The 24771-nt window shown below is 39.3% G+C and overlaps 1 long non-coding RNA gene across 5 annotated transcripts in view; it reads left to right on the forward strand.

The window, feature by feature from the left end:
- LOC123386161 overlaps positions 1-24771 on the forward strand; it is a 1074166-nt gene that overhangs the window by 87863 nt on the left and 961532 nt on the right. For all 5 annotated transcript variants that reach the window (XR_006599871.1, XR_006599870.1, XR_006599869.1 and 2 more), the window contains exon 2: positions 8876-8984. This is a non-coding gene — a long non-coding RNA (uncharacterized LOC123386161). The remainder of the gene's footprint in view (positions 1-8875; positions 8985-24771) is intronic.

A 24771-nucleotide genomic window follows, 5' to 3' on the forward strand; every position in this document is an offset into this window, starting at 1 on the left:
AATTTTTTTAAATGTTTATTTATTTTTGAGAAAGAGAGAGAAAAAATGGGGGAGGAGCAGGGAGAGAGGGAAACAGAATCCAAAGCAGGTTCCAGGCTTTGAGCTGTCAGCACAGAGCCAGACGCGGGCTCAAACCCATGAGCCTCAAGATCCTGACTTGAGCTGAAGTCAGATGCTTAACTGACTGAGCCACCTAGGCACCCCAATGTGTTGAAAACAATACTGGAGGTGATGGTATTAGGAGGTGGGTCTCTGGGAGGTGATCATGTCATAAGGGTGGAGCCCTCATTAATGGAATTAGTGCTGTTATAAAAGAGGCCCCACAGAGCTACCTTGTGTCTTCCATCATGAAAAATGGAAGGATACAATGAGAAATCTGTGACCAGAAGAGAGCCCTTGCCTGACCACACTGTCACCCTGATCTTGAACTTCCAGCCTCTGGAACTGTGAGAAATAGTTCTGTTGTTTATAAGCTACCCAGGCTATGGCATTTTGTTATAAGAGCCCACGCTGACTAAAACACTCCCAATTAATAAAAATAAATAATAATAATAATAATTTAGTAGAAAAATTAGTAAAAGATAAAGCAATTTTCAGAAAATAATGCAAATTGTCAACGAACATTTGAAAAGATATCAAACCTCATTAATAATTATGTATAATTACGAATTAAGACTCCAATGATAAACCATTTTTTACCCATTATATTTGAATATTTTCTTATGTTGTTTATTGTAAGGAAATTTATAAACACCTTGCTGTCTTTAGTAATATGCTTGAAAATTTTAAATCATTGATGATATTCAGTGTTCATAAGGACTTAGATGGACAGTCATGCACATTCTCTTTTGGCAAAAATATAAACAGCTACTGTTATTTTGGAAAATGATTTGAGAAACTTGTTTTTGATGGAGAAGAAAATGCACATACCCTTTGACATAACAACTACTTCTAAAAAAATTTTTTTTTCGTGTTTATTTATTTTTTTAGAGACAGAGATGGAGAGAGACAGAGCAGGGTAGGGGCAGAGAGAGGGAGAGACAGAATCTGAAGCAGGCTCCAGGTTCTGAGCTGTCAGCACAGAGCCCAATGTGGGGTTCGAACTCACAAACTGCGAGATCATGACCTGAGCTGAAATGGGACACTTAACTGACTGAGCCACCCTGGCACCTCAACAACTCTACTTCTAGGAATTTGCCTGGTGAGGCACCTCAACAACTCTACTTCTAGGAATTTGCCTGGTTAAGAAAAAAATAAATGTGTTATATGTGTGTGCATATAAAGAAACATTCATAGCAAGAATTTTTTTGTATAATAACAAAATACTAGAAAAACCTAAATAATGTCTACCCATAGAGGAATAGTTAAATGGATTATGGTTTTGTGGAGTACTATGGAAGATTTAAGACAGAGAGACGAAAAGGTATTTAATACATATTAGTCAATAAAATGAAAGTAGAACAATATGCGTAAGTTCACTAAAAATCATCCTAAATATTTATATATATATTTCATATAAATATGCAGTTATCTGAAAGGAAACACTAAATTCTTATGAACGTTTACTTTGAGGAAGGATGATAGGATAGGGGGATTTGGGAAAATGGAAAAGGAATGTTTACAAGAGTTTTGTATTACTTGGATTCTTGTTTTATTGCATAATTAAGTTTATTGCATAATTTACTTCATAATTAAAAAATGTCACAATCCCATACGCCAAACACACACACACATAAAATGAAAAACCCAAAAAGTTTGTGATGGAAACCAAACAGGGTTTGTTAATTACAGAGACAGTCCAGAACTCAGGTCCCTGGGTGCATCTTCTAGGGTTTCCTTAGGGTTCCTTACTGCTGCAGATTCTAATTGGGATAAATGCATTTCTTCCTCAGTCAGCATTTGTGGAACTGAAGACCGAGCACATTTATATTATTACATTTAACAAAGCTTCTCACACAAAAGCACGTTCAAGTCCTTTCCATTCTACAGAGAACAAAAACATTTTTTCAGTTATTTTACTTTGCCCCGCTGCCCATGGGCCTTTTAAATGAGACAAAAGAAATTTTTTTTTTGTTTTTGTTTTATGTCTGATAATGTTCCTATTATGTCACATTTTTTATTCTCCCTTTGGTCTGCCTATCCCAGTCCACTCTGATCCCGCAGAATAATCTACAATGAGTGTTTTAACTGAATTTACTTTGAAAACAGAGCCCTGTGTGTGAAGATCTGAGCCTTTACTATCAAGTCGCCTCTTGAAGCATTGATTTGACTGCTTTAATTTCCTTTTATGATATTATTAACAACTACATGTGTTTCATGTTGTAATTGAGTTTCTTTTGTGCCGCTTCTGTTCTCTTGGGTCCCACATGAACAGAATGGATATTGCTCTCCTTTCGGAGTTTCTTTCCCCCTTCAGACCCCCATCTTGTCTATTATGTGTGCTCCTTTTATTAACACGTCTCCTAATTCTCACTGAGTGCCTGGATACACTCTGCAAGTCAAGAGCTTGGACATTTTCACTGATCAAAAGATCATCATCATTGGTTATTCCATCTATTAATTTAACAACTGCTGAGGACATGGAACTGTACTTGGTTCCCCTCCACTGCTTCCATGCCGCCTACTTTCTCCTTCCCAACTGAGCGCTCATCTGCAGTCTTATTACCCTGTTTCCTGTTGGACACATGCTGCCACAGACTGTGCACCCTGCCAGGTTTCATTATTGTGCTCAGACCTTCTCTCCACCTTGATGATGCTTCAGTGATTTCACCAGTATCCTATCCCCTTTCAACAAGTGGATGATTTCCTCTTATTTCTCTTTTAGCAGTCTGCTTCTCCAAGACTTCCCCTACCCCTGTTTTTCAGGAAGAGTGAGGATAATATAAAACAAGACCAGGTAAAATGTTACCCTTCCCATCACACACCTCTTCCTGGGCATCTTTATGTGAAATATATTTTATGGACATAATAAGGTCTTAGTCTTGGTGACTTTTCAATAGTCTTGAGATCTATAAAAGGACTAAAATGGCTTCTCTCTTGCCCTTTGAGTAAGTAGAAATATCACTGCCTAAATATGAATGGTCACCTTTATGACTGCTGATGAGGCACAAAGCAGAAAGAACACAGACACACTTTAAAATGCTCACTCATACCTGGAGAGTCTCACAGTGCTCAACCTCTTATGAATCTGTTTGCTGTGGAACATACACATTCAAATAACATTCCAAAAAGATATTACCTCTCTGTGGTAGGCACAATAATAGCTCTAAAGATGTCCATTCTCTACCCCAAGGAACCTATAAACATATTATCTTACAGGACAAAAGAGACTTTGCAGATGTGATTTTAAGTTTAGGACCTTGAGGTGGGGAGATTATCTCATCATCTAGGTTAGCCTGATGTAATTACAAGGGTCTTATATATACAAGAGGGAGGCAGGCACTTCAGCAGCTCAGCGGTTTGATGTGAGAAAGACACTACTGGCCATTGCTGACTTTGGAGATGGAGGAAGGAGCATGAGTCAAGGAATTCAGGCAGTCTCTAGAAAAACTAGTAAAAGCATGGATCTGGATTCTCCCCTAGAGCTTCCAGAAGGGACACACCCAGGCCAATACTTTGATTTTAGTCCAGTAAATCCCTATTTTGGACTTTTGACATTCAGGACTGCAAAATAATAAATTTGTATTGTTTTAAGCCACTAAGCATGCGGTAATTTGTTTCAACAGCAGTAGGAAACTAACATATTGCCCAAGGAGGCAGTTTCAATAAGTGATTTACTAGAGCAGTAGAAACGTCCAGCTAAGATCCTATAGAGTAAAATAGACTCCGATTACTTCTCTCTTGCACCTTCCCAAATGAGGTTCATTTTGATTTCAACAACCTAAATGTCCATCCGCTATTTTTCCCCTTGGGCTGAACTTCCTTTAATATCTTCAGCTACTCACCACCTCCACCCACGTTTGCTACAATGTCATATAATGCAGAAAAATCCCCAAGCTTTACTTTCTCTTTCTTCAGTAAAGTGGAGTCGGTAAACCTTGGGGGCCTTTCGTTTTATTGGAGCAATAAATTCTTCCATTGAGATGAAGACTTATTTTTACAACCAGTTCCTTTTTTAACGATAGCATGACCTACCACAAGGCCAGTGGAGGTTGAGTGGCCGGAAGTACAACATCTGCATTTTCAAGGAAAAAGCATTCCACCACATGCATTGATTACCATAGAAAGAAATATTCCATTAAAACACAAGGATATTCAGGAAATAAAGCACTAAGTACTCTTCATATATCAATGTTTTTCCAGCTTGACGGCTTTATAATTTTCTCATGTCCTTTCAGACTAGGTCTCCATTCAAATATCCTGTGTCATTGTTTGTTCAGCTATTTTAGTTACTTCATGCCCTAGTAAACAGTAAGCACACTGTTAACCTTCCCCTCTCCTCACTATGTTTTTAGACAATGAAACAAAACTACCTGCTGCTGTGTTATTTCCATCTTTGAACCTAACAGTCATTGCGTGCTTCTGGGATAGGCCATTTTCATTTGACTGTAGCTCAATGACACAGACAACTTTCTTTCTCATTTCATTCTAAATTATTAATCCAGTCAATCATTCACTTGAAAGAGGTTAATTGAAAGTTAATTGATTAACCCCTGTATGTATATTAACATGCTAGCACGTATGGTATTTTTTCTCAGTATGAAGTCTGTGGTCCCTGCCTTCAAAGAGCTTACTAGTACCCTTTGCCTATATTGTTTAATTAATATTCTACAATAAAATGATCATCCAAAGAAATTGGTGGTAAATACATTAAAAATAGCATGATTTCTTCATTTCATTGGCTTCCTAATCTCTCTTCTCTTATTAAAATAGATGTTTCCTTAAACTTCAAGGTTTTGGTATCTTGTCCTCTGATAATTAGTTCCTTAATTATATTTTTAATACAAATATTTCTATCTGCCTATTTCCAATATAGCCTATATGACCCCTTCACCTGTATTTCCCCAGACAACTTAATCCCAGGTAGTTTATAACCATATCCACAATCTTCTCAACAAAGTCAGGTCTATTAATGCTCATCCTGTAATTGGTTGATGATGCCATTTTTTCCTCAAGCATTTATGCTTAAAAAAAATATATGTATGGTAATGCCATGCAAGTTTTGTAGTTTAGGATTGGCAGATAAAATACAAGACGGCTAACTAAATTTGAATGTCAGATAAGCAATAGATGATATTTTAGCACAAGTATGCCCCATGAGACATACTGTAATTTTATTTGCTACATCTGGCAACCCTAGGCCAGTGGTTCTCAAACACCAAGGGTACATCAGAACCACTTGGGGGGCTTGTTAAGAAATAGACTGCTGGGCTCCACCCCTTGATTTTCTGCTTCAGTAGCCTGGGTGGGTTCTGATTCTAACAAATTAGAAATCTGTTTGCATTTCTAACAAATCTCCAGTTAATGTTGAGAAGACCAGCACTTCAAGAATTACTGTTCACTGATGAGATTAATTCCTGATTGTTAGTTGTGATTCCCATTCCTGGCTGCATATTAGAACCAAATGATGAGTTTCAAAAAATCTTAATATATGGGTCTTATACAAGATGCTCTACTTTAATTGAACTAGGGTATGGTCCAAGCCTGGGGTTGTTAAAAAGTTTCCAAGGGAGTTTTAACCTGTAGCCAGGGTTAACGTGACTAATTATGTATACTCTGCATCTCCTGAGTCTCTTCATAACTACAGATAATTCAAACGCTTCTGACTTTTTAAAAATGTTTATTCATTTTTGAGAGAGAGAGAGAGAGAGCACGAGCGAGCGTGAGCAGGGGAAGGGCGGGCGGTGGGGGGGCAGAGGATCCGAAGAGGGCTCTGCACTAAGAGCAGAGAGCCCATGCAGGGCTCTAACTCACGAACTAAACTGTGAGATCATGACCAGAGCCAAAGTCTGACGCTAAACTGACTGAGCCATCCAGGCTCCCCGCTAACTCACTTTTTGACTCTCATAGCTTCACTTTTTTTTTTTTAATTTTTTTTTCAACGTTTATTTATTTTTGGGACAGAGAGAGACAGAGCATGAACGGGGGAGGGGCAGAGAGAGAGGGAGACACAGAATCGGAAACAGGCTCCAGGCTCTGAGCCATCAGCCCAGAGCCTGACGCGGGGCTCGAACTCACGGACCGCGAGATCGTGACCTGGCTGAAGTCGGACGCTTAACCGACTGCGCCACCCAGGCGGCCCACAGCTTCACTTTTTAATTCATCTATTACACAACTGTGCATTAATTCTTCTAAGGTATGTCTCTGATTGCATAACTGTCTTTTTAAAACATCTTCAAAATTGATCCTTAACAAATGAATAAATATGCACTTAGTAACTTGGCATTTGAGACATTGCCCAGTTGATTTCTACTCTCCTCACCTGGGAGGAGGTGAGTTCAGGATCCTCCTACAGTACCATCTTGAACTGGAACATTTTGAAAAAACATTTTAAGACTTGCTTCTTCATATAAACTTGATACCCCTGAGAAAACAAGCTGCCATTGTTTCCTTGTCCCCTCGTCCTCCCAGTATGTCTCCTGCTGCCTGATTAGTGACCTGTTGTCTTCATCCCTCCCTTACAGGTAAATCACTGCACTTCTCTTTTCCCTTTGAACTTTGCTTGCGTATCTGGAAGTGCTCTCTTTCCTCAAAAACCTCCTCCTTTCACAATCTTAAAATACTTACTCTAACTTGGAGTATTCATTCATTTGGACCACGCACAATCAATATTCACAGAGCACTCTTTACGTGCACTGGCTACATCAGTGAATGAGGAGTCCCTGCCCCTCTGTAGCTTATGTTCTGTGGTAAAGAAATACAATCAAAAGCTAAATGAGCGTTAGGTGGTGATAACTGGTAAGAAAACAAAACAGGACGGGACTGAAATATGGGGCTAGTGCAGAACTGCTGTGAATGAAGTGGTTTGGTCTAGAGATGCTTCTTTTTTTAAAATTTTTAATGTTTATTCATTTTTGAGAGACAGGGAGAGACAGAGCATGAAGGGAGGAGGGCCAGAGAGAGAGGGAGACCCAGAATCCGAAGCAGGCTCCAGGCTCTGAGCTGTCAGCACAGAGCTCCATGTGGGCTATGAGATCATGAACTGAGCCAAAGTCGGACACTTAACCGACTGAGTCACCTAGGTGCCCATGGTCTGGAGATGCTTCTGTCATAAATAACAATTTTAGGCAAGGCCCATGTAAGCGAAGGAATAACCCACACAGCTGTCTAGGAGAAGGCTTCAAGTACCAAGTGCTTGAAGGGCGAACACCTGGAGCATCAACAAGGCCACACCACACTTTGGTCTCTTCTAGGTGAAATGCGAAGCCGTGGAAGGGCTTTGCAGACAGAAGTGATACAACATGATCTATATTCTCAAAGAACATCGGGCTGCTCTGTCCAGAATCGAAGGTGGGAGGGAGGATGGGAGTAGGGAGAACAGTTGGGGAGTTAGGATAATGATGAAGGTGTTCAGGAGATAGTAGTATCAAAAAAGAGAACCGTCAAAAGGGAGAGCTCGACTCAGAAGATAGTGGATAGGGGGTGAAACTGTGGAGTTTCAGATGCCAGGTCTGTCGTGAGGGAAAAGTAGGAGTCAGTTGTTTGAATAGTTGTTTATTTTATTTATTCATTCATGATTAAATGAAAATAAATCTTTTATTGTAGACAAAGAAAATGTTACAGCTACAATAGGCATTCATGTGTCTATACACTTTTACATCACATGTGAGGGCAGAGGTGGATTTTTCTTGAAGCGAATGAGACAAAGCTCCAGACTCCCCCTTCCCCCGAACTTGGCTCTCTGAATGAACTGGGGAGGGATCTAGGAGAGGGGAAAGCCAGGTTGCAGTCAGGAAGCATTTCTGATAAATTGCTTATAGGGAGCTCAGAAAGAAGTAACTAGTATTTTGTTGTGATCTTTTTTCTTATTTATTTATTTATTTATTTATTTATTTATTTTTAATTAATTATTATTATTATTTTTTTTGAGATAGAGACAGAGTGTGAGCAGGGGAGGGGCAGAGAGAGAGGGAGACACAGAACCCGAAGCAGGCCCCAGGCTCTGAGCTGTCCTCACAGAGTCCAATGAGGGGCTCAAACCCATGAACCATGAGATCATGACCTGAGCCAAAGTTGGATGCTTAATGGACTGAACCACCCAGGTGCCCCTGTGATTTCTTTTTTATTGTAAATAAATATTCATTTATGTACCTACGTTATCAGCTTTCGCTTTTAATTTTGTATTTTTCTTAAAAGGCTCCACTTATGTAGTAATCTATACATATGTGTGTGTTTAAACAATTAACATAAATCATGTAATCTTCTACATGTTTATTTTATGATTATGACATATCCATGTTGATATGTACATGTAGATCTGCTTAATGCATTTTAATTGTTATATATTGGTATATGATTACACCACAAATTACCCATCTCCTCCTGTGAGAAAATAAGCTTGTTTTAAATTTTTCTGCTACTCAGAATAATGAATATAATAGACATCTTGACCCACTTGCTTGAGTTTCTTTATAGATGCGATTGTATCTTCAAGTTAAAAGACAAAAGTCAAAGTGGTTGGATTACTTTACACTCCCTTTGGCAGTTTAGGAGAGCAGGTGAGCCTTGTTTTAATTGAATTCCCATGATACTAATTGTAGTAAGCAGACTATGGACCCCCGCCCCAGATGTCCACGACCTCAACACCAAAACCCGTGAATATATTAAATTGTGGAGGCCTGCAGGTGCAATTACCGTTGTTATCAGCTAACACTGAGTAAAGAGGTTAGCCAGGATTATCCAGGTGGACCTCATTTAATCACATGTGTACTTAAAGGTGGACCAGACCGCAGAAGAGAGCTACAGGGATGGTAGCACGAGGAGGCCTTGGGTGGACGTTGCTGGCTTTGAAGGTGGAGGAAGGGGACCTCTGAAAGTTGGAAAAGGTAAGGACAGCCTCCAGAAAGGAATGTATCTGGCTGCCACCTTGATCATGGCCCAGTGGGATCCCGTCAGACTTCCTATAAGGTAGGAAAGTTGTGTTATTTTTCAGCCACTAAGTTCACAGTAACTTTCAAAAGTATCTATAAGAAACTCATACTAGTGAAGGTAAGCATCTTTTCATACGTTTATTGGACATTCTGTGTTCTCTGTCTGTGAATTACCTGTACGTATGCATTGCTCATTCCTCTATCAGAACGTTTGTCTTTTTTTAAGTTGACATCTAGCAATTTTAGAGATACTTGAGAAAAGGACTGTCATGTGCATTGTATTCTGGGGTGCTTTGGAGGGTTCTGTTTTTATTATATAAACAAGACTATTTTGGGGTTTTTAGCAACTGAGAACTTTATAAAACAAAGTTAAGTGGAGCTCCTTTCTTGGTCTTTTAAAAGTTAGTGTAGAAACTTCATCAACCTATGTCTACTAAATCTTAATCACTTTTAAGGAGTGTTTGAATAACATTTAATATTTACACCTAAACTAAGGTCTTTCAAACATTTAGAAATGCATCTATAAATATACTTAATACAATCGTAAGTACTGCTCTATAAAGTAGTTGCTTGAATTAAGAGATGGACATTTCCAAGCGCTTAAATAATTTATGCTCTGGTGGTGACAAGTATATTCAAATGCCCAGATCTTGCTTTATAAGGCCATTCTCCAATAAAAGAAACCATGGGTCCCTGGAGTAATGGCTGGCCATGCCCTAAGACAAAGAAGACTGGAGACTTTAAGCCAGAAAGTAAGGATACGCTTATTAAAATACATACATGTGTGCATGTGCACACTCAAGCCAATCGCTGTCAAAGGGGCACAAGATCTAACTGGCCAATGACCAAAGGGGAATAATATAAATGATCAAATTCATACATAAACAAGGGGAATAGACCAATGCATGCAGAAAAATTCCACATGACTTTTGTAGATATTTCCTTATCAAGGATGTATAGAGCATAACTCCCAAATTCTTAAGTGGGGGCTGCACATAGTGACTTCTTCCAAAACGTACTATTTGGAGAAGGGGGCAGCAGGGGAGACCTCTACAGAGACAGTGATTTTTGCAGTGGAGAAACCTGATAAATGCTACCTCAGCCAGGTGATGAAGGTTAACATCAACAGTGATGTCATTTTTATGTCTGTGAAGAGAACAGCCCTTTACCTCTGTGACCTTCCCTGAAACTCCTACTCCTGGTCAAATCATGAGAAAAACATCCGATAAATCCCAACTGAGGGACGTTCAACCGAATAACTAATGGGTAACCGTTCAAACTGTTAAGGTCAATAAAGTGTTTTACCTGGGAAACCATTACAGTCTAAAAGTGCTTAAGGAGCCACGATAACTAAATGTAATCCCTGGATGGGATCCTGGAACATAAAAAGGATGTTAGGTATAAACTAGTGAAACATGAATAATGTGTCAATTCTTGTTTACTTGCTTTGACAAATGTGCCCGATCAATGTAAGGGGTTAACAATAAGGCGAAATTGGATGTGGTCTCATGAGTGTTCTCTGTACTGTGTAACTTCTTGTAAATCTAAGTGACCTAAGAGTTTTTGAAAAACTAGAACATAACTTGTATGCATGTGGTAGATTCACTTTATAGTATGGTGAATCTAAAATTCTTCTAAAAACTTCTAAAGTTTATTTTTGAAAGAGTGAGCACAAGCTGAGGAGGGGCAGAGAGAGGGAGACCAGAATCTGAAGCAGGCTCCAGACTCTGAGCTGTCAGCACAGAGCTCAATGCAGGGCTCGAACCCATGAACCTGAGACCATGACCTGAGCTGAAGTCGGATGCTTAACCGACTGAGCCACCCAGGTGCCAGAAATTCTCTTTGTTCTAAAAATAAGGTTGAACTTTATCTTAAAATTCGAACTCTAACTTCCACTATGAATTTTAAATTGGAATAACACAACTAATATTTATAGGATAAAGCCTCTTAAACTTTAGAAGTATATAAATTACAAAATTTGTATTGACTACACATTAATACTAGGATTCATCTGCCTAATTCTATCTTCCCAGACTTAAAAGATGTGTATGTGCTTAAAAAAGATACCCTGTATTGAGTTGGGGTTTACCATCCATTAATGAAGAAAGAGCTCTTACTGGTAAATGGAGATCACTTTATCCCAGAGATTGTGTTTGGGCAGGAGACTAGGAGCAGTGGAGAACAAAAGGCTCTTTTCCCACTAAATCCTGTTGAGTCCCATTTTTAGTTCCCGTGTCCCACCCATCAACTTGAAGGATGTTATTTTTATTGATCATATTACCAAACTTCCTATCTACACACAGAAATCTACAACCCCTATACAGGTCAAGCACATTCAAAAGGAAATTATTTGGGGATCAAGATCCATAGTGACCTGTTTCCACCTAACAAAGCTGTTTGAAATAGTGGGATCCTAAGATCTATAAATGTCTTTAATGAAAAAGGCCCTTTAAACCTGTTATTCTTAGGGGTTACATAACCCTAAAGAAGCTCCAGTAATTTTTGATAGCTTCTGTGAATTTTTCTGAGGACTACAATTCCTGAGATCCTCCTGATATATACACACACACAATGTAGTGTCTTCATTTTTTATCATACAAAAGCTGTATTTTCATGAATTCTTGTTAATACTTTATGTTGAGATTTCTGTGAATCTGTACCATATGAAAATGTTAAGTTGTTCTAAACTTTCATGTTTTATTTTATCATGTAGATTCTTAATCTGCCTAAAATGAATTTAATGTGCTGTGTGAGATAGGGATTTAATATTTGCTTCATCTTGGCAGCCAATTCTCCACAGCACTTTTATTGAATAGTCCATTCATTCCTCACTTATTTGCGCTGGTATTTCATAAGCACTTTGAAGGGCTGGTATTTTTGTGCATTTTATTCCCTGCTGTATCTCTAGTACTTAGAACAATGGATGCCCAATGATTATTTGTTGAATAAGTATTTTCTATATATATGGAAAATCTATTTTGCCTTTAAAAAATCCTAGCTCTATTCATGCTAATGAGTTCACCGTTTTCTGAATAACATTGGAGTTTCTTTGAGCTTTCATACTACTTCATATATACAAATCTTCAATACTTAATGCCTAAGCCTAACCTTCTTTATGAATTTCATTTAGATCAATCCTGAGTGAAATAATCTCCTCTTCCCCTTCCCACCCTCCTATCTAAGGATTTTTTTTGTTACTAATTTATCAGCTAGTTAGAAAGTATGTGAAAGTGAAAAGAGCAGTTCCCTTTCCTAAGATTGTATATTATCTGTCAAAGCTTTTAGAATATTTGAGAAAATGAGATAAGGCATGTAGGGTACTTAACAGTGGCTTCCTACAAAGTCACTTACTGAATGTTAATTTTATTTCATTACAAAGATGCTTAGGAACTGATGTTTTTGTATTTGTTAGTCTAATTTATTTGGGGGGTGGCAGGGGGAAGGGAGACTGGCTATGCCTAAGGGAAAGAACCGGGGTTAAGACCCATTCATTGTGATTAGTTTGGGTTTCATCACCTTGTGTGGCAAGATCTGTTACCTTTCTGAATTTGTTTTATCTCTTACATGATAATGTGAAACTTCCAAGGTTATTGTGAAAATTAAAAATACTTATAAAGTCACTACATCATCAGACATTTGGCAAAAGTACTTTCTCCCTGCTCTGTTTGAAGAGACCAAATCATCTTTAACTTCATAACTTAATACTATTCATACATAGATGTTCAAAAATTTTTGATTAGTGATTAAGAAATAAGGAAGACCAAGCATACCAGAAAGAAAGACCATGATTGCTCTGAGTTTGTTTTGTTCCTAACACTGCTGTTGTCTGTGTAGAATTTAAGACTCTTTGGGCATTAACAGTGTGATATGTTTGTATATTCAAGTTAATTCTAACTTCCACTTTAGGATAAGTTGGTGTTTATAGTACCTTATTCAGGAATCCACAATTCACAGGTGGTTAACCAGCATATCCTATGAGGCACCCCAGTCAGAGATCAACCCCTTCAGAGGTGGTAACTTAGCACTCTTCTATGGAAATTTACACAAGAGAGGCTTATTAGCTTAAGGAGGGTTGGAAATAGTTTTCCATCAGTGAAATTAAGGTGTTAAATATAGGCGGTTGGTTAGGAAATTTGTATATATCCCTGATGGCAATTGCATGAATGAGGTGTAAGAATTTGGCAAACTTGACAGTGAAAGAACATCAGTGCAGCAATTTGGGTCCTGGGAACTAGATCCCTGCCACGTGGGCCTAGAGAAGATGGACTGGGTCTGCCATCAGAGTTTCCTTGCATCTGCCTCCTGAGAGCCTTTTGAGCCTGCTAACAGGGAGAACTTAGCTATTGAACACATAGTAGTCCTCTCCTTTATTTCCACTTGCTAACAAGCTTTTGCATGGTATAGAGAAGATTTTAATCTCAAACCTAAGCTACTAACCCAGTAGAAAAGTTGTAAGGTAGAGGGATATTGGTTTGCTTTTACTCTAGGAGAGGCTCTCAATATTTAAAGAAACTTTGGTGTTCCTCAGAATTTTTTTAAATTTATTTTTGAGTGTGGGTGAGGGGCAGAGGGAGAAGAAAGAGAGCAAATCTTAAGCAGTCTCCACACTCAGCAGGGAGCTGATGAAGGGGCTCCATCTTATGACTGTGAGATCCGGAGCCGAAATCAAGAGTCCGATGCTTCACTGAGCCACCCAGGAGCCCCAAGAATTTTCTTAAAGTTAAGATCCTGACTTTTAGACTTAAAATGAACACATGTTTAAAAATTTAACTCCCTAACAAGGGAATCACGACAATGTTATAACTGGTTCAAAAGAAAGCCCAAAGAACAGACACATAGATAGATCTGGGATATGGAAAAGAATGCAAACAGGTGTGTTGGGGTCTCCAAGACTTCTAATCAGGCTCTGTAATTAGAAGACTCACAGGACTCAAAAGCTGTCCTTATGGTTATGGATTATGACAGCAGCCCATCCACAGAGCAATAAAAGGCTTTCCCCATAGGTCACATTGTTAGAGTGAGCTTAACTGACCAGAATGGTCCAGAGAAGCCCAAAGCCTAAAAACCTATAAAACCCTACCAGGAAGAATACTATAAGGGCTTGGAGGCTTTCTCCTGGGAAAGAGGGGGTCCAGTCCTGACAACAGGCCTTTGTTTGGAATGTACAGGATTTGAGAAATGCAAGCTTGCTGAATTCTCTTCTGCCCAAGCATCCAAACCATCTTTTCCTTGGGGGTTGGGGGAGGGAAAGGTGCTTCCAAACAGGATCTATTTTCATGTTGACATGATAATTTTCTACAGTTATCTACACTTGCAGAGGTATGAATAGCTCCCATAGAATCAGAATCGACTAACATTGAAAGCATAGTTCATTTGTGCAGTCTGGAAAAGGCAAACTTTGGGCATTGTGGCCCAGCAAACTGGTGGAAGTTCTTTTACTGTGGTGATCATCCCCTAATGAGCTCATGCAAAATATTTGGGAACATGATGTTAATTCACAAAACTACAGATCTTCTACCTTGTGATTTTTCTGTCCTTTAAGAAGTATCTCAGGGTGGTAAGTACAAATTGTGTCCCCAACCTCCTGTTTCTCAAGGTGAGGCAGCTCCCATCCTAAACCACCTCTTTTAAAGAGTAAATTGAAGACTGTTAAATTAGTACACTGGAAGGTTCTTTTTCTATTTGATGCTTTGCTCCTATATTATAAAGTATCTTCTCCTAGGCTTCACTAGGAAATAAATACAAAACCTGAAATATTTTCCCATGAAGATTATGTGTGCATATGCTTTTATGTTTGAGGGAGGTAAATGGATGGTGTCACAAGGCAATAGAAGATGCTACAAACGGGATGGAAATAACGGCGTTGCTTGCTTATATGTAAGGAAAACTTCCCATGGTTTAAGGAGACCACCTCAAAGTGTGTTCAGCCCCTTTTCCCTTTTGAAAGGGGGGTAGTCACTGGGCTTTTGAAAGAGGTGGATAACCATTGATAAAGTTACAATCTACTGAGTGTTGGGGGAGGGCTGTTATAAAAAGTACGTAGAGCATAATCTCATTTATGTACTAATATATGTGCATAGAAAAGCTCTAGAGGCATAATCTGCAGGCAGTTGGTTTTTTTGGGTCTATTGGGATTATGAATGTTTGTAATATTCCTTTGGTTAATAAATTCTAAATGGTCTATGATGAAAATACTTCTTAAGAAGGTGAACAGAAAATATTTTTGTCCTCATGAACTTCTGGGAGAATAACTCCATACACGTGCTATTACCTCGTACAGCTTTCTCTTCAGCTATAGAAAGAAAACAATGAAGCGAGTGGAGTTGGGTTATATCTGGTACTTCATTCAGTTGCCTAAACTCAAACTCCCACTTGATTACTTTCATGTCTCTAAAGTTAAAAAAAAAAAAAGGTGGGGGCCTGCTTAGGTTTCTGTCTCCCTCTTTCTGCTCATCCCTCACTCACACTGTCTCTGTCTCTAAAAATAAAATTAAAAAAAAAGGGTATGTTCTTAATGGCCTTGGAAAACTTAAAAACTACACTTGAAGAGAAAAACATAACCCCAAATAGGCTAAACAGATGAATTTATTCTAAGATTATTTGGATAACTTGTTGTATAGACTAATTGGTTTGAGTTGGAAGAAGGAACTGGAGGTAAATTGACCTAATGCAGAATTTCTCAATTCTGACACTATGGACATTTTAGGCCAGATAATTCTCAGTCCTTACTGAGACTCTTTTGTGCATTAAAGGATGATTAACATCATCTCTAGCCTTTACCTACTGGATGCTCATGGCAACACTCAAGTTGTGACAACCAAAAATGTCTCCAGCCCTTCCTTCCATATGTTTGCTGGGACAATGTCCCCCTTAGTGAGAATCAATGCCTTAATGAACCACTTGCCTGGAATTTCTATATGTGGAAGTTTGTAAATCAGAATTATTTTTTAGTGGCTTGTGACTGATAAGCTTTTTAAAATGATGTGGGGTTTATTTCTTATGTAACAAATCTGAGGGTAGTTCAGATCTGTCATGGCAATTCTATGGGTTCTTCAAATATCTGTTTCTTCATTTCCTACACTCAGCTTCCTTTTTCAAAGTCCCCTCATGGTTGAAATTCCTGCTGGATATCCAGTCACTGCGCCCATTTTCCCGGTGAGCATCAGGAGGAAAGGCAAGGAAGTCTGAGAAGCCTGTATTCTCTTCCTTTAAAGATAATTACGGGAAATCCTGTACTCTTCGACTTCATTGGCCAGAAATCAGCCACACAGCCCCCACTTAGCTGGATGGAAGACAAAAGTACAGTCCTTTTAGGCACACCATCTCTCCAAACCTCTGCAGGGGTTTCAATTAGAAAATAAAAGGGGTAAATGGATCTTGGGATTATATTCTCTTAACCTTCTATATAATGTCACAGATGGAACTTTCTAGAAAGTTGAGTCCAAATAAAACATTAGCAATTAGTACAGAAAATCTGTTGCAAAATACAAATGTTAAATAGTAAAAACCATCTAATTGAATTCCGTGCATAATAGAAACAAGAAAATCCTGGGTTTATCCCAGTGTTTGAAAGCCATCCTAAAGCCTTTACACTGCTGCCTAGACAAATACAGTATGGTGAATATCATTAGGTCTGTCTTCAACATTTGGTTTCCTCATAAAAGATTTCTTAGTTTGTGTTCTGAGTGAAGAAACTGAGACAAAGATTTCCATGCAGATAGTTCATTTGGGACGTCCTCTTATGGAACAGGAGTAAAGTTGAAACCCAGAAGGAAGGGGAGACCACACAAAGATGGTGTGTTTTTGTTTTGTGGAGAATGTATTATTGGATGCTGCTATGAGTGCCTCTTGTCAGATTTTGTAGCATCTCCTGAGGAGTCTTAGGAAATGCACTTCAAAACTATCTACCTGGCTGTCCAATGTGATGAAAAGACCCTGGTGTGGGCAGGGCTGATCAGATGTCTGTCTTTAATGGAGAGCAGTATTTTGTTGTTTGCATAGATGAATGGTAGGGGATGCTGGGTAAGGTGTGCATGGATGGTGGCTCCAAGTATCCACCATTTTGTTACCTCTTAGATTACATGCTGGTTGGTTCTTCCTCACTTGATATTAGCTGAGTCAGTCTTCCAAGGGCTTGACCAACCTAGAAAGTCTATGACCACTTACATACATTTCTAGGTCATTGTGAGGAGATAGCTGGAAATCCAGACTCCATAGGAATTTCTAGGTCTCTGTCTTCATGCGGTCTAGGAGCCTCTTTCTCACCCTGCAGACTCTCCAATTGTGGGTTTTGTTGTTGTTCTAAATACCTGGGAAACAAAAAGGAAAAGGCTTTATCTAAAGGTTCCATCCTCACTGGTCAACAGTGGCTTCAAAGACCTTGACCCTCTTGTCCTCCTGGGAGCTCAGGAGTGTGTGTGTCAGATGCTTGGAAATGTCTCATCCCTGGAGTTGAAAACGTGGGAGCTCTGTTGTGCGGATGGGAAGTCCTTCCAGACTGCCTGCGTGAGGCTGGTTGAAGCCTTCACCAAACTAATCCTTGGGAAAGGGCTGGAACAACAGATGGGACATGTATAATAAGGTGGTACACAAGGGGGTAGCACTTATTCAGATGATGAACTCTACTGTTTTGGAAAACAGATGAAGCTTTTTAGTGTTAGAGCATAACTTGAATACTATGGAGAGCAGTTCTGCAGTATAGAGTACTAATTTAGAAATAATATGGGAGATAAACATGTACACATCAATATGTATATTCAGGTCTTCCATTTTGGTATTAAATAGTTTAGAATCTATTTTTCAAAGAGTATAAGTGAAGAGTAGGAGCTGTTAATATAAGTGTTGTGGGTTTCTGGATTGGAGTCACTGTCCATGTATGAAACTAGCTTATGCCACTTTAGATTCTCTTTTGGCCATTACTTGAATATTTCATGAACAGACTTGACTCTCAATGGCAGGGAGAGGGTTTTGGGTTATACAGAACCAAGGTGGTATAAAAATCTTCAAAGAAAAAGAACATGCTTAATGTTGAAATTTCTTTTTTTTTAATTTTTTATTTTATTTAATTTTTTAATATGAAATTTATTGTCAAATTGGTTTCCGTACAACACCCGGTGCTCATCCCAACAGGTGCCCTCCTCAATGCCTATCACCCACTTTCTTCTCCCCCACCTCCCATCAACCCTCAGTTTATTCTCAGTATTTAAGAGTCTCTTAAGTTTTGCCTCCTTCCCTCTTTAACTCGCCCCTTCTCCACCTAGTCTTCTGTTGTTTCTCAGGATCCACATATGAGTGAAAACATATGGTATCTGTCTTTCTCTGCCTGATTTATTTCACTTAGCATAACACTCTCCAGTTCCATCCACATTGCTACAAAAGCCCATATTTCATTCTTTTTCCTTGCCAAGTGTAGTATCCATTGTATATATAAACCACATAATCTTTATCCATTCGTCAGTTGATGTACACTTAGGCTCTTTCCACAATTTGGCTATTGTTGAGAGTGCTGCTATAAATACTGGGGTACAAGTGCCCCTATGCATCAGCACCCCTGTATCCCTTGGGTAAATTCCTAGCAGTGCTATTGCTGGGTCATAGGGTACATCTATTTTTAATTTTTTGAGGAACCTCCACGCTGTTTTCCAGAGTGGCTACACCAGTTTGTATTCCCACCAACAGTGCAAGAGTGTTCCCATTTCTCCACATCCTCGCCAGCACCTATAGTCTCCTGATTTGTTCATTTTAACCACTCGGGCCGGCATGAGGTGGTATCTCATTGTGGTTTTGATTTGTATTTCCCTGATGAGGAGTGACATTGAGCATCTTTTCATGTGCCTGTGGCCATCTGGATGTCTTCTTTAGAAAAGTGTCACTTCATGTTTTCTGCCCATTTCTTCACTGGATTCTTTGTTTTTTTGGGTATGGAGTTTGGTGAGCTCTTTATAGATTTTGGATACTAGCCCTTTGTCCGATATGTCATTTAGAAATATCTCTTCTCATTTTGTGGGTTGCCTTTTAGTTTTGTTGATTGTTTCCTTTGCAGTGCAGAAGATTTTTATCTTGATGAGGTCCCAATAGTTGATTTTTGCTTTTAATTTCCTTGCCTTTGGAGAAGTGTCAAGTAAGAAATTGCTGCGGCTGTGGTCCGAGAGGTTTTTTCCTGCTCTCTCCTCTAGGGTTTTGATGGTTTCCTATCTCATATTCAGGTCCTTCATCCATTCTGAGTTTGTTTTTGTGAATGGTGTAAGAAAATGGTCTAGTTTCATTCTTCATGTTGCAGTCCAGATCTCCCAGCACCATTTGTTAAAGAGACTGTCTTTTTTCCATTGGATATTCTTTCCTGCTTTGTCAAAGATTAGTTGGCCATACTTTTGTGGGTCCAATTGTGGAGTCTCTATTCTATTCCTTTGGTGTATGTGTCTGTTTTTGTGCCAATGCCATGCTGTCTTGATGATTACAGCTTTGTAGTAGAGGCTAAAGTCTGGGGTTGTGATGCCTCCCACTTTGGTCGTCTTCTTCAATATTACTTTGGCTATTCAGGGTCTTTTCTGGTTCCATACAAACTTTAGTATTGCTTGTTCTAGCTTCGAGAAGAATGCTGGTGCAATTTTAATTGGGATTGCATTGAATGTGTAGATTCCTTTGGGTAGTATTGACATTTTAACAATATGTATTCTTCCAACCCATGAGCACGGAATGTTTTTCCATTTCTTTCTATCTTCAATTTCCTTCATAAGTTTTCTATAGTTTTCAGCATACAGATATTTTCCATCTTTGGTTAGCTTTATTCCTAGGTAATTTATGATTTTTGGTGCAATGGTGAATGGGATCAGTTTCCTTATTTGTCTTTCTGTTGCTTCATTATTAGTGTATAAGAATGCAACTGATTTCTGTACACTACTTTTGTATCCTGCGACTTTGCTAAATTCATGTATCAGTTCTAGCAGACTTCTGGGGGAGTCTATCGGGTTTTCCATGTATAATATCATGTCATCTACAAAAAAAAAGCTTGACTTCATATTTGCCAATTTTGATGCCTTTGATTTCCTTTTGTTGTCTGATTGCTGATGCTAGAACTTCCAACACTATGTTAAACAACAGCTATGCGAGTGGACAATCTCAGTCATGTTCCTGATCTCAGGGGGAAAGCTCTCAGTTTTTCCCCATTGAGGATGATATTAGCTGTGGGCTTTTCATAAATGGCTTTTATGATGTTTAAGTATGTTCCTTCTATCCTGACTTTCTCGAGGGTTTTTATTAAGAAAGTTGCTGAATTTTGTCAAATGCTTTTTCTGTATCGATTGACAGGATCATATGGTTCTTATCTTTTTTATTAATGTGATGTATCACGTTGATTTCAAATGTTGAACCAGCCCTGCAGCCCAGGAATGAATCCCACTTGATCATAGTGGATAATTCTTTTTTTATATGCTGTTGAATTCAATTTGCTAGTATCTTATTGAGAATTTTTGCATCCGCATTCATCAGATATATTGCCCTGTAGTTTTCTTTTTTCTTAGGTCTCTGTCTGGTTTAGGAATCACAATACTGCTGGCTTCATAGAATGAGTCTGGAAGTTTTCCTTCCCTTTCTATTTTTTGGAACAGCTTGAGAAGGATAGGTATTAACTCTCCTTTAAATGTCTGGTAGAATTCCCCAGGGAAGCCATCTGGTCCTGGACTCTTATTTGTTGGGAGATTTTTGATAACTGATTCAGTTTCTTCACTGGTTATGGGTCTATTCAAATTTTCTATTCATTCCTGTTTGAGTTTTGGAAGTGTGTGGGTGCTTAGGAATTTTCCATTTCTTCCAGGTTGTCCAGTTTGTTGGCATATAGTTTTTCATGGTATTCCCTGATAATTACTTGTATTTCTGAGGGATTGGTTTTATAATTCAATTTTCATTCATGATATTATCTATTCAGGTCATCTCCATTTTTTTGAGAAGCCTGGATAGAGGTTTATCATTTTTTTTTTTTCCAAAAAACCAACTCTTGGTTTCATTGATCTGCTCTACAGTTTTTTTTGGTGTTTTTTGGTGTTTTTTGGTGTTTTTTGGTGTTTTTTGGTGTTTTTTGGTGTTTTTTGGTGTTTTTTGGTGTTTTTTGGTGTTTTTTGGTGTTTTTTGGTGTTTTTTGGTGTTTTTTGTTTTTTGTTTTTTGTTTTTTGTTTTTTGTTTTTTGTTTTTTGTTTTTTGTTTTTTGTTTTTTGTTTTGTTTTTTTTTTAGATTCTGTATTATTTCTGTTCTGCTCTTCATTCTCTTCTTCTGCTGGGTTTGGGTTGTCTTTGCTGTTTCTATTTCCTTTAGGTGTGCTGTTAGATTTTGTATTTGGGATTTTTCTTGTTTCTTGAGATAGGCCTGGATTGCAACATGTTTTCCTCTCAGGACTGCCTTCGCTGCATCCCAAAGCATTTGGATTGTTGTATTTTCATTTTCGTTTGTTTCCATATATTTTTTGATTTCTTCTCTAATTGCCTGGTTGACCCACTCATTCTTTAGTAGGGTGTTCTTTAACCTCAATGCTTTTGGAGGTTTTCCAGACTTTTTCCTGTGGTTGATTTCAATTTTCATAGCATTGTGGTCTGAAAGTGTGCATGGTGTGATCTCAATTCTTGTATACTTATGAAGGACTGTTTTGTGACCCAATATGTGATCTATCTTGGAGACTATTCCATGTGCACTCAAGAAGAAAGTATATTCTGTTGCTTTGGGATGCAGAGTTCTAAATATATCTGTCAAGTCCATCTGATCCAATGTATCATTCAGGGCCCTCGTTTCTCTCTTTATTCTCTGTCTAGATGTTCTATCCATTGTTGTAAGTGGAGCATTAAGGTCTCCTGCAATTACCACATTCTTATCAATAAGGTTGTTTATGTTTGTGATTGTTTTATATATTTGGGTGCTTTGGAATTCAGTGCACAGACACTTATAATTGTTAGCTCTTCCTGATGGATAGACCCTGTGATTATTATATTATGCCCTTCTTCATCTCTTGTTACAGCCTTTGATTTAAAGTCTAGTTTGTCTGATATAAGTATGGCTACTCCAGCTTTCTTTTGACTTCCAGTAGCATGATAGATCTCCATCCCCTTGCTTTCAATCTGAAAGTGTCCTCAGGTCTAAAATGAGTGTCTTGTAGACAGCAAATATATGGGTCTTATGTTTTTTTATCCATTCTGATACCCTATGTCTTTTGGTTGGAGCATTAAGTCCATTTACATTCAATGTTATTGAAATCTATGTGTTTAGAGTCATTGTGATGTCTGTAGGTTTCATGCTTGTAGTGATGTGATGTCTCTGGTACTTTGTGGTCCTTGCAACATTTCACTCACAGTGTCTGCCTTATGATCTCTTGTAGAGCTGGGTTAGTGGTTAGTTATTGTTTGTTTGGGAAAACCTTTATCTCTCCTTCTATTCTGAATGACAGACTTGCTGGATAAAGGATTCTTGGCTGCATATTTTTTCTGTTCATAACATTGAAGATTTCCTGCCATTCCTTTCTGGCCTGCCAAGTTTCAGTAGAGGAGTCTGCTACTACCCTTATTGTCTATCTTTGTATGTTAAGGCCCATTTATCCCTAGCTGCTTTCAGAATTCTCTTGATCCTTGTATTTTGCCAGTTTCAGTATGATTTGTTGTGCAGGAGATTGATTCAAGTTACATCTGAAGGGAGTTCTCTGTGCCCCTTGGATTTCAATGTCTGTTTCCTTGCCCAGGTCAGGGAAGTTTTCAGCTAAGATTTGTTCAAGTACACCTTCAGTCCCTTTCTCTCCTTCTTCTAGAATTCCTATGATACGAATATTGTTTCATTTTATTGCATCACCTAGTTCTCTAATTCTCCCCTTGTACTCCTGGATTTTGTTTTTAATCTTTTTCTCAGCTTCCCCTTTTTCCATAATTTTATCTTCTAATTCACTTATTCTCTCCTCTGCCTCTTCAGTCCGTCCTGTGGCCACCTCCATTTTATTTTGCACCTCATTTATAGCATTTTAAAATCCCTCATGACTGTTTTTTAGTCCCTTTATATCTGTAGCAATAGATTCTCTGCTGTCCTCTATGCTTTTTTCAAGCCCAGTGATTAATTTTATGACTATTATTCTAAATTCTTATTCTGTTATACTGCTTAAATCGGTTTTTACCAATTCATTAGCTGTTGGTACTTCTCCTAGAGTAAAACAACATTGATTAGGCAGAGAGACTAAAGGCCTTAATCCAGACAGAGAAAGGAAAACAAATATGGAGGCAGGGAAAATGGAAGAAAATAAAGTTACCAAGACCGAGAAACTATATGGCTTGATTATTCCAGGGAGGGAGAAAGGAGTGTAAAGGAGGTGTAGAACGTGTATCAAGACAATGGATTAAATATGCCTGTTTAGACAGACCAATAACCAGGGTAACCAGCCTAGGGGAGGGAAGAGATAAGGAGGAGAAATGGGGCGGGGTGGGGGGTGGGGGAAGGGAGAATATATCTATATATCAGGAATTGACCTAGAGTTAATCTAGGCAATGCTGCATCGCTTGTGGGGAGTAGCTGTCTACAGGGTCTGTGCTACTCTGGTGGATATGCAGTTGCCCAGTATTAAGGGGCATGGTTTGGCGTATTCTGAACCTACCTCCACTGTGGACCCCAGGAGTGATCCCTGAGGCCCTGCCTTGGTGGTGGTGGTCGTTGGGGGAAGGGGGGGGATGGTGATCCCCCAGTCTCTCCTCTACGGAGCCAGACCCGGTGGACTCCATTTGAGTTGTCCTCACTGTGCTGCAGGCACAGACGGGGCGGTCCTTGTCTCTTTGCCAACTCCCCTGACCCTGCTCTTGGCTAGGATTCAAAGTCCTGCTTCCTTCGCTGGTGAAGCACCTCTCCTTGCTGCGAGATGTGTTCCCGGCTGGCTTTGTCTGTGCCGCTGTGCTATAGGGAGGATCAACTTCTATTGCGGACTGAGCGCCGCTGCCCTCGCAGGGAGTCCCCGGGGTGGCAGACGCAGGCAGGCTTTATCTTTTCCCACGGCACTCCAGGGAAACACGGCGGCCTTTTTCTCCTGCAGAGTGTGCCCTCGGCCCAGCCACTGTGCTTGGGGGTGACGGAGCCGGCAGGCTCTGTGCTATGGCGCAGCCCTCCAGGGAGGAAACCACTTTTTTTCCAACTGTTGGCTGAGCACCTGACCTACCACTGCACCCAGGCCTGGCTCCTCTCCTCCCCAAGTGCGCGAACAGGGAGCTGGCCCCAGTCCCAAGAAAGCCCCGCAGTTAGAGATCGGATCCCTCCCGGTCTCAGTCTGAGTTCTTTCTCCTGCCAGAAATGGTCCTGTACTTCCCTAGCCTAGCCACTCTTTCTCTTCCCTTCATGTGTCTGCGGGAGGGGGTCCCTCCTCTCCTTGCCCACGTGGCCTTTTTATCTCCCCCAGTTCGCAGTTACTCCCCTTTTTTTCCAGCTTTCCCATTTTCTTCCTAGTAGATTCAGTCTCTTTTCCTCCCAGGGTCTAGTGTTCAAAGTCCTTTGGCCTCTATGCTTCTTTGAGAGACACTGGAAGTCTGGATTCCCTCTACTTCTCTGCCATGTTGGCCCCCCTTCCCTGAAATTTCTGTATGGGTTGAAAAGCTGTCAGTACCTTGAATGAACTGGTGATGAAGTACTTCTACTTCCTGATTGTTGGCTTTTTTAACATTATGAAGGGCATACTCCCCATTAGTGAACCCTGAGAGAAAGTTAACTGATAAGTGTGTGTATAGTAGCTTGAAGAAATTA

Source organism: Felis catus, chromosome B3 (genome assembly GCF_018350175.1).
Source record: "Felis catus isolate Fca126 chromosome B3, F.catus_Fca126_mat1.0, whole genome shotgun sequence".
NCBI classification, from domain to species: domain Eukaryota; kingdom Metazoa; phylum Chordata; class Mammalia; order Carnivora; family Felidae; genus Felis; species Felis catus.